Source organism: Dermacentor andersoni, chromosome 9 (assembly GCF_023375885.2).
Source record: "Dermacentor andersoni chromosome 9, qqDerAnde1_hic_scaffold, whole genome shotgun sequence".
In the NCBI taxonomy this organism is placed as follows: domain Eukaryota; kingdom Metazoa; phylum Arthropoda; class Arachnida; order Ixodida; family Ixodidae; genus Dermacentor; species Dermacentor andersoni.
Window position 1 is genome coordinate 30657066 of NC_092822.1, and position 12314 is coordinate 30669379.

Below are 12314 nucleotides of genomic sequence, written 5' to 3' on the forward strand. Positions count from 1 at the left end.
TCGGCGTGTGTTTGCGCCTGCGTATGTGTTTGTGTTTGTGTGTGTTTGCGTCTGTGTGTATGTGCCCATGGGCGTGTTTGCATCTGCGTGCGTGTGCGTCTGTGTGCGTGTGTGTCTGTGTGCGTGCGCCTGTGCGCCTGTGTTCACGTCAGTGTGCGAGTGCGTCTGCGTAACAGTGCCGCGCCAGCGTGCGTGTGCGCCTGTGCGTCTGCGCGCGTGTGCGTCAGCGTGCGCGCGCGTTTGTGTGTTTGCATCTGCGTGCGTGTGCGTATGTGGGTGTCCGCGTGTGCTTGTGCGTCGGATAATTTGCGTCTGCGTGTGTTTGCGTATGTGTGCGTGTGCGTCTGCGTGATTGCGTCTGTGTGAGTCTGCGTGTGCTTGCGTCTGTGTGCGTCTGTGTGTGTTTGCGTCTGTGTGCGTGTGCGTCTGTGTGTGTGCGTCTGTGTGCGTGTGCGCTGTGCGTGTTTGCGTCTGTGTGAGTATGCGTGTGTTTGCGTCGGTGTGTGTCTGCGTCTGTATGTGCTTGCGCTTGTGTGTGTTTGCGTCTGTGTGCGTGTGCCCGTGTGCGTGTTTGCATCTGCGTGCGTGTGCGTCTGTGTGCGTGTGAGTCTGTGTGCCAGCGCCTGTGCGCCTGTGTGCGCGTCAGCGTGCGTGTGCGTCTGTGTGCGTTTGCGTAACAGTGCCTGCGCCAGTGTGCGTGTACGCCTGTGCGTCTGTGCGCGTGTGCGTCAGTGCGCGTTCGCGTTTTTGTGGTTGCGTCTGTGTGCGTGTGCGTCTGCGTGCTTACCTCAGTGTGCGTGTGCGTCTGTGTGCGCTTGCGTAACAGTGCCTGCGCCAGTGTGCGTGTGCGTCTGTGCGCGTGTGCGTCAGTGTGCGTTCGCGTTTGTGTGCTTGCGTCTGTGTGCGTGTGCGTATGTGTGTGTCTGCGTGTGCTTGTGCATCGGAGAATTTGCGTCTGCGTGTGTTTGCGTATGTGTGCGTGTGCGTCTGCCTGTTTGCGTCAGCGTGCGTGTGCGTCTGTGTGTCTGTGTTCCTGGGCGTTTGTGTGCGTTCGCGTCTTTGTGTGTGTGTCTGTGTGCGTGTGCGTCTGTGTGTGTGCGTCTCTGCGCGTATGTGTCTGTCTGTTTGCGTCTGTGTGCTTGCGCCTGTGTGTTTGCGTCAGTGTGCGTGTGCGTCTGTATGCGTGTGCGTCTGTGTGTGTCTGCCTCTGTGTGCGTGTGCGTCTGTGTGCGTGTGCGTCTGTGTGCGTGTGTGCGTGTGTGCGCGCGCGTGTGTGCATGTTTGTGTGTGCGTGTTTATGTGTGACGAAAGGGGTGGAATTAGATATGCGTCGCTTAAATGGCCACAGACCAATGAATAATGACACGTTGTTACTTAGAATTCGTTTATTGTAAAACTGAGGTTCACGTTCATGGCTCGACGAAGCGCACGCAGAGCGGGCCTATGTGCCGCGTGCTACAAAGGTCGCGTCGACCTGGTGCGTGCGCCAGATGTTTTCACTTGAACATAGCCACAAGAAGCTGCCAAAGCGGGCTTGTGGAAGTGAACCATTGGAAAGGAGCCTACGTCGGCTGATGTGTTTAATTAGAGTAATGGCTGCTTCTTTGGCTGCATTACGACCGAATGCTTCATGGGGTTTCATGTCCCATAGCACTTAGATACACTGGAAGAACATAGATCGTGCTGCTAAATTTAGGTGACCAAGCAATTTTTTTTTCATTTCGCCATCAAAATATGGCCTTCAAAAGGTGAAGCACCAATAGTGACGGCACACAAGCAGAAATACAGACAGGACAAGGCGCGTGTTGCATCTGCGTGCGTGTGCGTCTGTGTGCGTGTGAGTCTATGTGCGTGCACCTGTGCGCCTGTGGTCGCGTCAGTGTGCGTCTGCGTGCCTTTACGGTCGGGAATTGAACCCGCGACCTCGTCATCAGTAGCAAAGTGCTATGCCCCGGAGTATCACCCACGGGTTAATAGCATTAACAAAATGAGGTAGGCATCACTATGCTGTCTCTTTCTTGTTGCCGATACTTTCTTCATTCGATACCCCTCAGCACTTACGGTTTCGATTCTGCGTTATGCGCAAACCATATGCTGCGCCTTTACGCCCCAATTTTGGGCCTGGGTGAGTCGAAAGAACTTTCGGTTATCATTTTTGCCACTGTGGTCATCATGCGGCAACAGGGCGATAATACCCGTTCATTAATCTCCCGAAAATGGCGGGTGCGAAATAACTCTGCCGAACTTGCGATAGAGGCCACAGTTGTTTACTTCTCAACCACGAATCACTGAAGCTTATTGGAAAGCTAGCAAAGCCACTGCTTCGAGCGTTTGGCCTCATCATCTCTCCTTAGATCCCAAATATAACGTTCCTGGCTGCAACACATATACCAACATGCGGAGCAGAGGACGTACTACAAGTCGTATACAGCATAACGCCTGAACGAGCCTTACTATTAGGCAACAAGCAACAGCGCTATCTACAACGCCAGATTCGCCACCGGCCAGCCAATATTGGCATCCTACATTCGCGAACCCCTGCCTATTCGAGCGAAATAGCTGAGCTGGTGGTAAAGTTGTGTCGCCACTATTCGTCGCTGCCATATCTGTATAGCACCGCTGCAAAAATGAAGCCCCTTCCCCCCCCCCCTCAAGAAAAGAAAATAAGGGTGCAAGTATATCGAAACTACCTGACCTTGAAGAACCCAGACTAGCTTTTACTGCTCCTAAGACTCGCCGCTTATAGCTTCGCGAGCAATTCGGTCATGCCAACAGCCTTGTCACTCACAGTGAGCGGCCCCCTCAAGAAAACAAGCCAGCGCTGTTCATGGCACAGCCAGATTCAACCAGTCAGCTACCGACCTCGCAGAGCTGCTCCCTTTACAGTAAGATTAGGCGTCACTGAAACACTGACAACTGGGTGGACAGACTAGTCCTTCTGAGGAAGTAACCCATATTTGACCCCTATATTTTGGCTCCCTTTTCTTACAGCGCTCATGATTGTCTAGGGAGCGCGCTCACTTATCCGGAGCTCAAACGGAGTTAATGCGCTCTCATTGAAAAAGAAAGTGTTTCAGGTACCCCTTTATTTACTTGTAGTATACTGAGCCAAGATACCTTGGCTCGCCAAGGCCTCCTTGATTAGCAGCCAATCATGAATCCGTCTCAAGTGATGACAGCTTTGCGGATGCAGGTTTTAAGTCGACCTGCTGCTGTCAGGGTGGCTCCCAGCGAATCCAGAACCGATTCTGCAATAAGCTTTGTGCCTACGTATATTCGACAGCTTGTACCAGTATTGTCGCATGTATAGAGAATTCAAATAGATGCTGTCAGACCGGCTACCAACAATCCAAAACTATGCTGGGACTTGGAAAGAAGTCTGTGTTACGGCGTTTGAATAGCTCGTAGGCAGTCAGGTCCAGGTCAGTCCAGAAGGAGCCTTACGTAGAACTTTGTGGATGCGGACCTTGAATAGCTGTTATCGAATGGGCCCCCATATCGATAGAGAGCCAGAACTTGTTTTACGTAATAAGAGCATTGTAGGCACGCGCGTTCAATGGCAGACGCATTCGATATACCTCCCATGTTGCTGCATCATTCTAACGAGAAAAACAAACTCTCATAAGGAGTAAGGCTACGATAAATGAGATATAGGAGTGCATTATGGAAGCGCCCAATGTCTTCATCACGTGTCTCTTCCTTCCTGCGGGGAAATGGAAACTTGGTCGAGAGCCCATCTTCCTCTAATTAGGGCCCAGAAGCGCGCAGTTCGGCGTACGCGTAAGGTTTACACACGAGTGAGAACGCGCGTGAGTTAATTACGCCGAAATCCCGATGCCTTGATTGCAGTGCGGATGCGAGTGGCGCACCTCGAGGAGCTCCTTTTCTTCTACTTCTTTCCTTCCTTTTTTGTAGTTTCGCGTTACCTCCTCACCAGCGCTAGATATGCGGGGCCCTGGATGCATACGTAGCCGAAGCCCAAGAACTAACGCCCCCACCCAAGTACCGCCTATATCAGACATCCGTGCCACAGGGGTGGGACACACTTATTTTCAGATGAATATATAGGCTCGTTTTAATATAAAGAATTGTCTCTCGCGGCAGACTCGTTCTCCATTCGCAAGCGACACTGAAGACTCGCAGTTACGACACGAATGTGTATACGATCGCGATTAAATGCAGGAGAAATCCAGGTGTGACATAAGCGTCGTGAAAACTCTTCGGCTACACAAAAACCAATGGCTGTCGCATAAGCCGCTGCTTAAAGGAACTAAAGCACTTAAACGATATCAATTTAATGTATATTTTGGAAAATGTGCCACTGATGTAAGTGCAAATTCTGTAAGCGATGTAAGCGCTGTTTCATGGGCGCCGTGACGAAGTTTGCTATAGCGAGGTGCGGATGCTCTCGAACGGGGTGAAGGATCTGTGTTGGCGGCGATGCCGCGACTGTGGCGCCATCTTGCATGCACCCGGCGAATGACAGTGCTAGTGCGCAGGACCACCTTGGAAATATTTTTAGGTGGTCCTGCGCACTAGCAGCCCCCCCCCTCTCCCCTTGTGTACATAAAGCCCTGTTTTCCATGAATAAGATTCAGTTGAAGTGCGGCGTTCGTGTTGTCTTTCTCTTCTCGTCCGTGTTCAATTGAGCGCTGGAACGATGTTTCATAATGCCAAAAGAGATTACATCGATGTGAGCACACGCGCAGTTACATGATGGCCGGGTTCTTTTTTATTATTTCTTTTATTGTATTTTTATTTTTTGCCAGTTGCTCAGAGATACAAGCAGATAGCTGTGACGTAATGGGTGATGTGATGTGCAGATTGTACTGGGGTGGCATGAGGTCACGCTTACTCAGCTTTGCTAAAATTGGTATGAGTCCCATATTGCGCATGTGTATTCCCTCGCCAAAGTGACGGTGAAGAATCTAATGCTATCTTCGGCTGGTCGTTTCAGAGCACTCTGGAGCGCTCTCGCGAGCGGCGTTGTCTTCGACTGGTTGAAAGAGGGTGCGCGCCCTGCGTTCGGCTGGTTCTTCTCGATTGCTCTCCTCTATCTTAGAGCGCTCTGAGGCGCTCCGAGCCCTGTCGTCGGAGCAGTCATCGAGATTGAAACGTCATCGCAGCGCCGCGTCGCTGCTGTTGGCGACGGCCCACCGTAACCTTGGCAACCTAGGCCACTGCATGCTGGCGTCTCGACGAACGTTCGTCCCGCCGGCACGTCCGCCGGTTTTTCGGGCAGCGCCGGGAGCTTTGGACAGGCGAAACATCGGACGTTGGCAGTAGTCACGTGGTTTCGCATCAGCAATTTCCACCTCCGAGAGCGAGTCGTACGTTCGGCTTGCACGCTTGTCCCCTACCTTTGAGCTCGGGAAACGACCGATCTACCCGACTCTGCTTCGGGGCATACAGGCGACCAGTCGAAGATACCATAAGACATCCGGAAAGTGCAGATGTAGGTTCCAACTGTTCATTGGGCGAACTCGTGCACAGCAATGACGGCAACGCTCAAATGATAATGATAGCAGTGAACAAGGTCATCGGTCGAATTCAAAACGGATTTTAAGAGGAAGCTTTAGCTCGAGTGCTCCTATCTAAATACATGTAAAAGGAGAATTCGTTTTTCTCGGCAACCACTGCACCAAATTTGACTAGGTTTGTTGCATTTGAAAGACAAACGTAAAATCTAGTGACTGTTGGTTTCGAATTTTTGAGTTAGGTCGTGAAATTTTTATAAAAAATTGCTAAAAATCAAAAATTTTCAAAAAACGAAACTATCAAGTTTACAACTCTGTAACTCAACCACTATAAACGATAATAGAATTCTGTGGATTGCATCTAATAGTACATCTAAAGCGGACAAAATTGATATGTTACACATGAATATAAAAATAATTTAATCATAGGGAAATACAACTTTTGCAAAACCGTTGTAACCAACGTAACAAATTCACGTAAGATGTAAAATGACATACCGAATTTGTCCGCTTTGAATGATCTAATGGATGCCGTTTACAGAACCGCGATATCAGTTCTTGATGCAAAGCTATGAATTTGTAAACTTTGTGCTTCCATTCTTTTCAAAAGGTCAAATATTTGAAAATCGATTTAAGAAAATTCATGCCCGAAATCGAAATTCCGCTTCCTACAGTCACTAGAATTTAACTTTCTCTTTCAAATGCAACAAATTTCATCGAAATCGGTCCAGGGGTTATCTCAGCAAAACGTTTTTGCGTTTTACATGCATTTGAATAGGCCGCGTCGGAGTTCGGCCCGAGCTAAAGCTTCCTCTTAAGGCTCAAGTGTCAGCTATACACGCTTCAATGCGTTTTTTTTTTCTTTTTAGTGGCACAAGCACCGAATGACACTTGTTTCTCGCGCAGCACTTCCGGTTCACTTCCTTAGTCGGCCGGGGACGAAATTGAAAATAAATAAGAAAATAAAATATAAGAAATAGTGCAATACAGAATTCGTGGGTTTCATTATAGATATGATATCAGTGCATAAGTTTAGTCTCAAGTTGAGTTACTGAAGTGCGTGGAATAATTAGAATTAATTAGACATCCCTGATTACTGGACACCAAAGCACAGTATCGTAGACTTTAGAGGCCTGCCACGTGAGCACGACTTCGGAGAAATTCCTGGAAACCCGGAAGTGGAGCGCGGAAGTAATGACGTCACTAATGACGTCACACACAACGAGGAGGCATGATATTTAACCGTCTAATTAATGGAAAACGGTTGCCTGGCACAGACTGAAGATCTGCCCGACTGAGGGGATGTAACGTCACTCCCTCCTCTCTCGCTTCCCTCTCCCGGCGCACACCTGCTCTCGCGCTTGCTCGCAACAGCAGCGCGCGCGCGCTCGTTACATGCTGTGACGTCAGCACCGGAGAGGACGCGTAAGGTGCGCTGTGTGCGCCGCTCGCTAGGGGGCAGGTGGCGCGCGCTGCGCTAGCTGCGCTTCCTCCTCGCCCTCCCTCGCTCCTCGTCCGCATATGGTGCCAGGGAAAAGTCGTTCGCTCGCTTAATCCAAGGAACACCAACGCCGAGTTGCGAGTGCGACTGAGAGACACATAAGTGAAAGATTAGGGTCGCCTACATTTTTTTTTCCCAAAGCTTGCTCTGTGCTAGCTGCCACCCCGTATATACTGCATAGCTTAAACGAAATAAATAAAATTCTTGCGTTTCACGTGTTCAAACAACAATCTGATTGTGAGGCACACCGTATAAGCTTGGGACTCCAAATTAATTTTCACCTTCTGCTGTTCTTTAACGTGCAACCAATGCACGGTACACGAGCAGCCATGCAATCCGCCTCAATCGGAATGCGGCCGCCGCTGCTGGGATCGAACCCGTAACCTCGAGCACTGCGCTGCTGCAGCGGCGCAGTCATGGCTGAAATTATAAGCACGAAGGTAAAACATGGACAAAAGGGGAAAAAATGACGAAAGGAACCGCGCTGATTTCCAACCGCTTTATTCCTTTCCGAATAGAAGCTTTTGCACAATTCACGTACGAGGGTCGACAGAATTACGAGAAGGGAATAATTGATCCAACCATTTGGTGTGACATATTGCGACCCGAAAATGCATCTTACAACAGAAATGGCGACAAAAACGGGTCAGAAAAGAGACACAAACTTGCCCAGCTTCTTCCGCTATTCTTGCCTTAATGCTTCATGCACCAACGAGCCCGAAGAGCTAACACTCCTGAAGACTAAATACGTCAGCGTGCAGCTGCGGCCAGGTTCGAACCCAGTACCTAGAGCTCAGAAGCGCAACGACATAGCCCCTGCATGTGCTCCAGCGGCGTGTCATGCTCAGTGTGAAAGTCCCACTGAGACACAAAGCGTCAGACAGTGCGTGCACCGTGTCTTACAGTCGCATTTGTCCCACAATCCGGTATCCTTTAGGCGACGCGGCAGCGTGTTAATGTAGCGGCTCGCGCTAATCACAACACAATAACTTTTTTTCGGTGAGTGCGCTCCTGACCAGCTAAATCAATTTTTTTCGCGAAGGTTTGGAGGTAAGCATGATTACTCACGTGAGGCCTTGCAGCACGTATAAGAAGGCACCGCAGAACAGCAGCAAAATACCAGGTCCACACCGAATCCGGAGCATCTCATTCGAGCACCAAGATCGACGCGTTTCTTTTCGCCTAGGCAGTCAACATCACCAATGGCAATGGTTATCGATCAATAGGCTTGTCTCTGAAGGTACTCACGAGCCGTCTGCTCACCGCGTTCTGCTCACTATCTCGCAGACGTCGACATTCCGTCTTTCGCCGCTTGGTGTTATCTCGTTGCTTCTTGTCGCCTCCAAGCCATGTAAGCCAAGCCGTACTTGCGGCATCGTCTTATGGGGCACAAAGTTCCGCCTTCGTTTGAGGCCTACGTTGACCCTTCCGCTGCCTTTAGCCGAAAGAATGTTGAATGTACATCGCCGAACTATGAATAAACTGCAGAGCATGACGTCATGAAGGTGCTGCGCCGTTGCTGTCACATTCCATGCTGGCGAAGCTTATACTGGCCCGCATTCTCAGGGCAGGTAATAGTAACAGACGCGGCCAAGTTGCTGAAAGTTACTTTTCAGATATTGCTCCCTGTGCGTCGAACAGAAAAATAGTCTTCTGGAACTACGGGCTTCTTTTTTTATTTCCGTGGCACCTGTGTACGTGTTCTGGACGTTTGTGCTTGAAATATGTCACTCATGCCGGGTTCCAAGAAACACTTGAGATAACGCTGTACTAATTCGCGAGGCACAAACGCTTACATTTACCCCATCGATGCTATGAAAGACCACCCTGAGATCAGACCTGGCAAACCGGCGTATCAAGCATGTGCTAATTACCCAACGTACTCCTTGCTTATTGGGAATAGACGGGTGCACTCTCTTATCTGCACTTTTTAACTCGCTCGAACATCCCACCCTTACTTCCGTATACTTCGAACAGCTGAACCGCTCTACCGCATGGAGATACTCAGATTATATTTCTTTGCATTTCTACTAATTACATATTCAGTCTTAATTAATTATTCAACTTCCTAAATATTACCATAAAATGAAAAGTATCAATGAGAAAATTGCAGAGCAATATGAAAAACTCCGGATAGAGCTTTTGTGTTGCTCTGTACGTGCTATATAAAAGTGTTTTTCTGAGCGGGAAAGCAGCCCGCGAATACACGCAAAACTGAAGTGCAGCTGGCTGCTCGAGGCACCTTGCGTGTTTTCGCGGGCTTCTTTCACGCTTGTAAAAACACTTTTATGTAGCACGTATTGAGCAACAGAACGCTGTATCGGGAGTTTTTCATGTTGCTCTACAATTTTCTCATTGACACTTTACATTTAATAATAGTATTTGAGAAGTTGATTATTTCATTAAGACTAGTTATGAGGGGAATCATGGTCATTGACAAAGTTTAATGAAATATCTGGCGTTTCGGAACCACGTTTGGGAACAGCTAATGAATGTGAAAGACAAGTTGCCCATTGGATCAGTCCCAGGAGTCGTGTATAATATGCGCTGATTGCCATCAAGTTCGTATTGGCGAAACAGGGAAGTTTTCCACACGGCCCAAGGACCACAAACGTGACGTAATAAGTAACAGTCAAACGGCGAACGCCATTGCCGGGCATGCGCAAAAACATAATCACAAGTTTGACTGGGACAATGCCACTGTTGTCGCCAAGTAAAAAAAAAAGAATAACGCGTCATCCCGGTGGCTGCTAGAATCGCTAATCATTCAGTCGACACCAGCCACGATGAACCGGACAGCCAAGACTATATATGCCATTTACGCACGCTCGTTACGTCACGTGCTGGTTGCATAAGCGACGACGATTTCCTGTCCAACCGACTCAACGAGCAATCCGTACGCGGTTCCGAAACGTCAGGTGGGCTGTGCGGTGACAGTATGCGGCGACAGTGACCGACTGTGATTGTATGTCTATGCTCCTTTCTTTCTTTATCTCCACTTTGTTATCACTTTACCTGCCCCTCCCCTCTCTCCCCAGCGTAGGGTAGCAAACCGGATATTCCCCTCTGGTTAACCTCCCTGCCTTTCCTCTGTCTCTCTCTCTCAGATGTTTCATCACACTTGGTCAGTGAGCGTGATTCTCCTCATTCCATGCCTGACCAGACGAGCTTTCGTCGAACCCTTGATTATAAGACTAATTATGCAATTAGGCGGTATGCAAAAAGTAATCAGAATACCTCCAAGCGACGGCAAACAACATTACCTTGGTTCTGTCCAGCTACATGGCATTTGCAGATTTTTAAATCTTGGTTCAAGATAGTTGAGTCACCCTGTATACGGCCACTGCTGATGTCTTACTTATATGACCTACATACCGGCTGGTCATTTCTAAGTTATACGGAATTCTTAGAAATCACCTGCGGCAACTAGATAGCGCAATTCTTGTTCTTGAGGTGGATTACTCGAAGAGTCAGACATTACTAGCACGATAAAAGGGAATACATGCGGCATGACAGTTTTTTTTTTTTTTTATCCTGGAAGAAGCCCGCGAAAGCCCGGGAAGTGTACCACGCGAATTTTTTGCTCGTTTAGTTGTATGCTATGAATGCTTTGTAAAAGAAAAGGGCATGCATATTGCTCGATTTTGCGCTTCTTGAAAAGCAGGTACCAAACCGTCGTATGCATTGATCTTGTGCTGTCTGCGTTTGTCAATAAAACAAGGTGACTGATGCTTTCTGTTGCAGTTGGATTTCTTTGTTTTACAGAGAAGCTGTTAGCCTCTCGTTCGTAGGCATTTTTCGTGTCGATGTCCGTAGGCAAAAATGTGGGCCCATCCCGGAGGTAGTCAAATACCGGGCCGATCCGCGGTGAAACTGAAGCAGGCCTCAAGCACTTTGCAAAGTGAGGCGAAAAGAGGCATACATTCTTTGGTATCACGCATACAATATACAGAAAAGCATTCGTTTCAATAAAGAACAAGCACAAAACAAGCATCTGTACCGCATAATCGATGATAAAGCACACCTGATAACAATGCGAAGGACGTAGAGGCTCCTCGCATACGTTTCCCGGTAAAGATTCCTCTTGCGCAAGCTGCCGCGGGTCGGCAGCTTGCGATGTGGGGAGTGACGTCACTAGCCGTTCATATTGTTACGCGAACAAAGGATTAAGGCTGGAGACTATTTACAAAGTATATTTACAAAAGGTAACTGCAGCGCTGGCCAGTTCAGACGACAGCTCGAGAGCCAGAGAGCATTCGTCGTCTTCGTCGGGGCGCCCACGTGCATCAGCCACAAGAAACACGCATGTATCATTACCCCCGGCGGCAGAAGCACCATCCCGGGGCGTCTAAATATCGGTGATAACACGAGAGTAATGTGGCTTGAGGCATGCGACGTGCACAACGTCAGTGGAATTTGGGCAGATGAGCCACTGGTACTGTCTGGGGCGATTTCGTTGGTAACTGGAGTCACGGGCCGCAGCACGCGATATGGGCCTGTGTACCGAGACAGGAGTTTTTCTGACAGGCCAACGTGACGAGTCAGGGACCACAGGAGTACCAGATATGCAGGCGAAAAGTGGGCGTCTCTGTGTTAGCGATCGTACAAGCGCCATTGCTTGTCTTGAGTGATCAGGAGGCGAGCGTGGGCAATTTTGCGTGCTTGGGCTGTCCTGGTGATGGCGTCAAGTGCATACTCACCGGTCTCTGCTCCGGCGGATGGAAGGGATGGGTCCAGTGTCAATGTGGGTTCTCGGCCAAACAGCAGAAAGAACGGGGAATAATCGGCAGTGTCGTGACGCGAAGAATTATATGCAAAAGTTACATAAGGCAGGGCAAGGTCCCGATCAGTATGGTCGGACAAGACATACTTTGCAAGCATGGCTGTTAGGATGCGATTCAGACGCTCAGTGAGACCATTAGTCTGTGGATGGTAAGACGTAGTAGCTTGTGCTTGGTGGAGCAGGACTGCAGGATGTCGGCTATGACTTGAGAAAGAAATGTCCGACCACGGTCTGTGAGCAGTTGGTGTGGAGCACCGTGCTGCAGAATCACGTCGCGTAAAAGAAAGTCGGCGACATCTGTGGCGCAGCTGGTTGGAATCGCTTTGGTGATGGCGTAGCGCGTGGCGTAATCTGTCCCCACAGTGACCCACTTGTTGCCAGACGTGGATAGCGGTGAAGGGCCAAGTAAGTCCAAGCCAACGCGAAAGAACGGCTCCGAAGTAATGTCGAGCGGTTGGAGGCACTCGGCAGGTAGCGTCGATCGTGTTTTCCGGCGCTGGCATTTTTCGTACGCCGCAACGTATTTCCGGACGGAGTGGGCAAGGCCTGGCCA

The 12314-nt window shown here is 49.2% G+C and overlaps 1 long non-coding RNA gene across 4 annotated transcripts in view; it reads right to left on the reverse strand.

Annotated features, from left to right (window-relative positions):
- Nucleotides 1-8482, reverse strand: part of LOC129383815 (uncharacterized) — a 309376-nt gene extending 300894 nt beyond the window's left edge. For 3 of the 4 annotated variants that reach the window (XR_008611695.2, XR_011890280.1, XR_011890279.1), the window contains exon 1: nucleotides 8047-8482. This is a non-coding gene — a long non-coding RNA (uncharacterized lncRNA). The remainder of the gene's footprint in view (nucleotides 1-8046) is intronic. The other variant, XR_011890281.1, reaches the window with a different exon arrangement.
- Between the last annotated feature and the right edge of the window lie 3832 nt (nucleotides 8483-12314).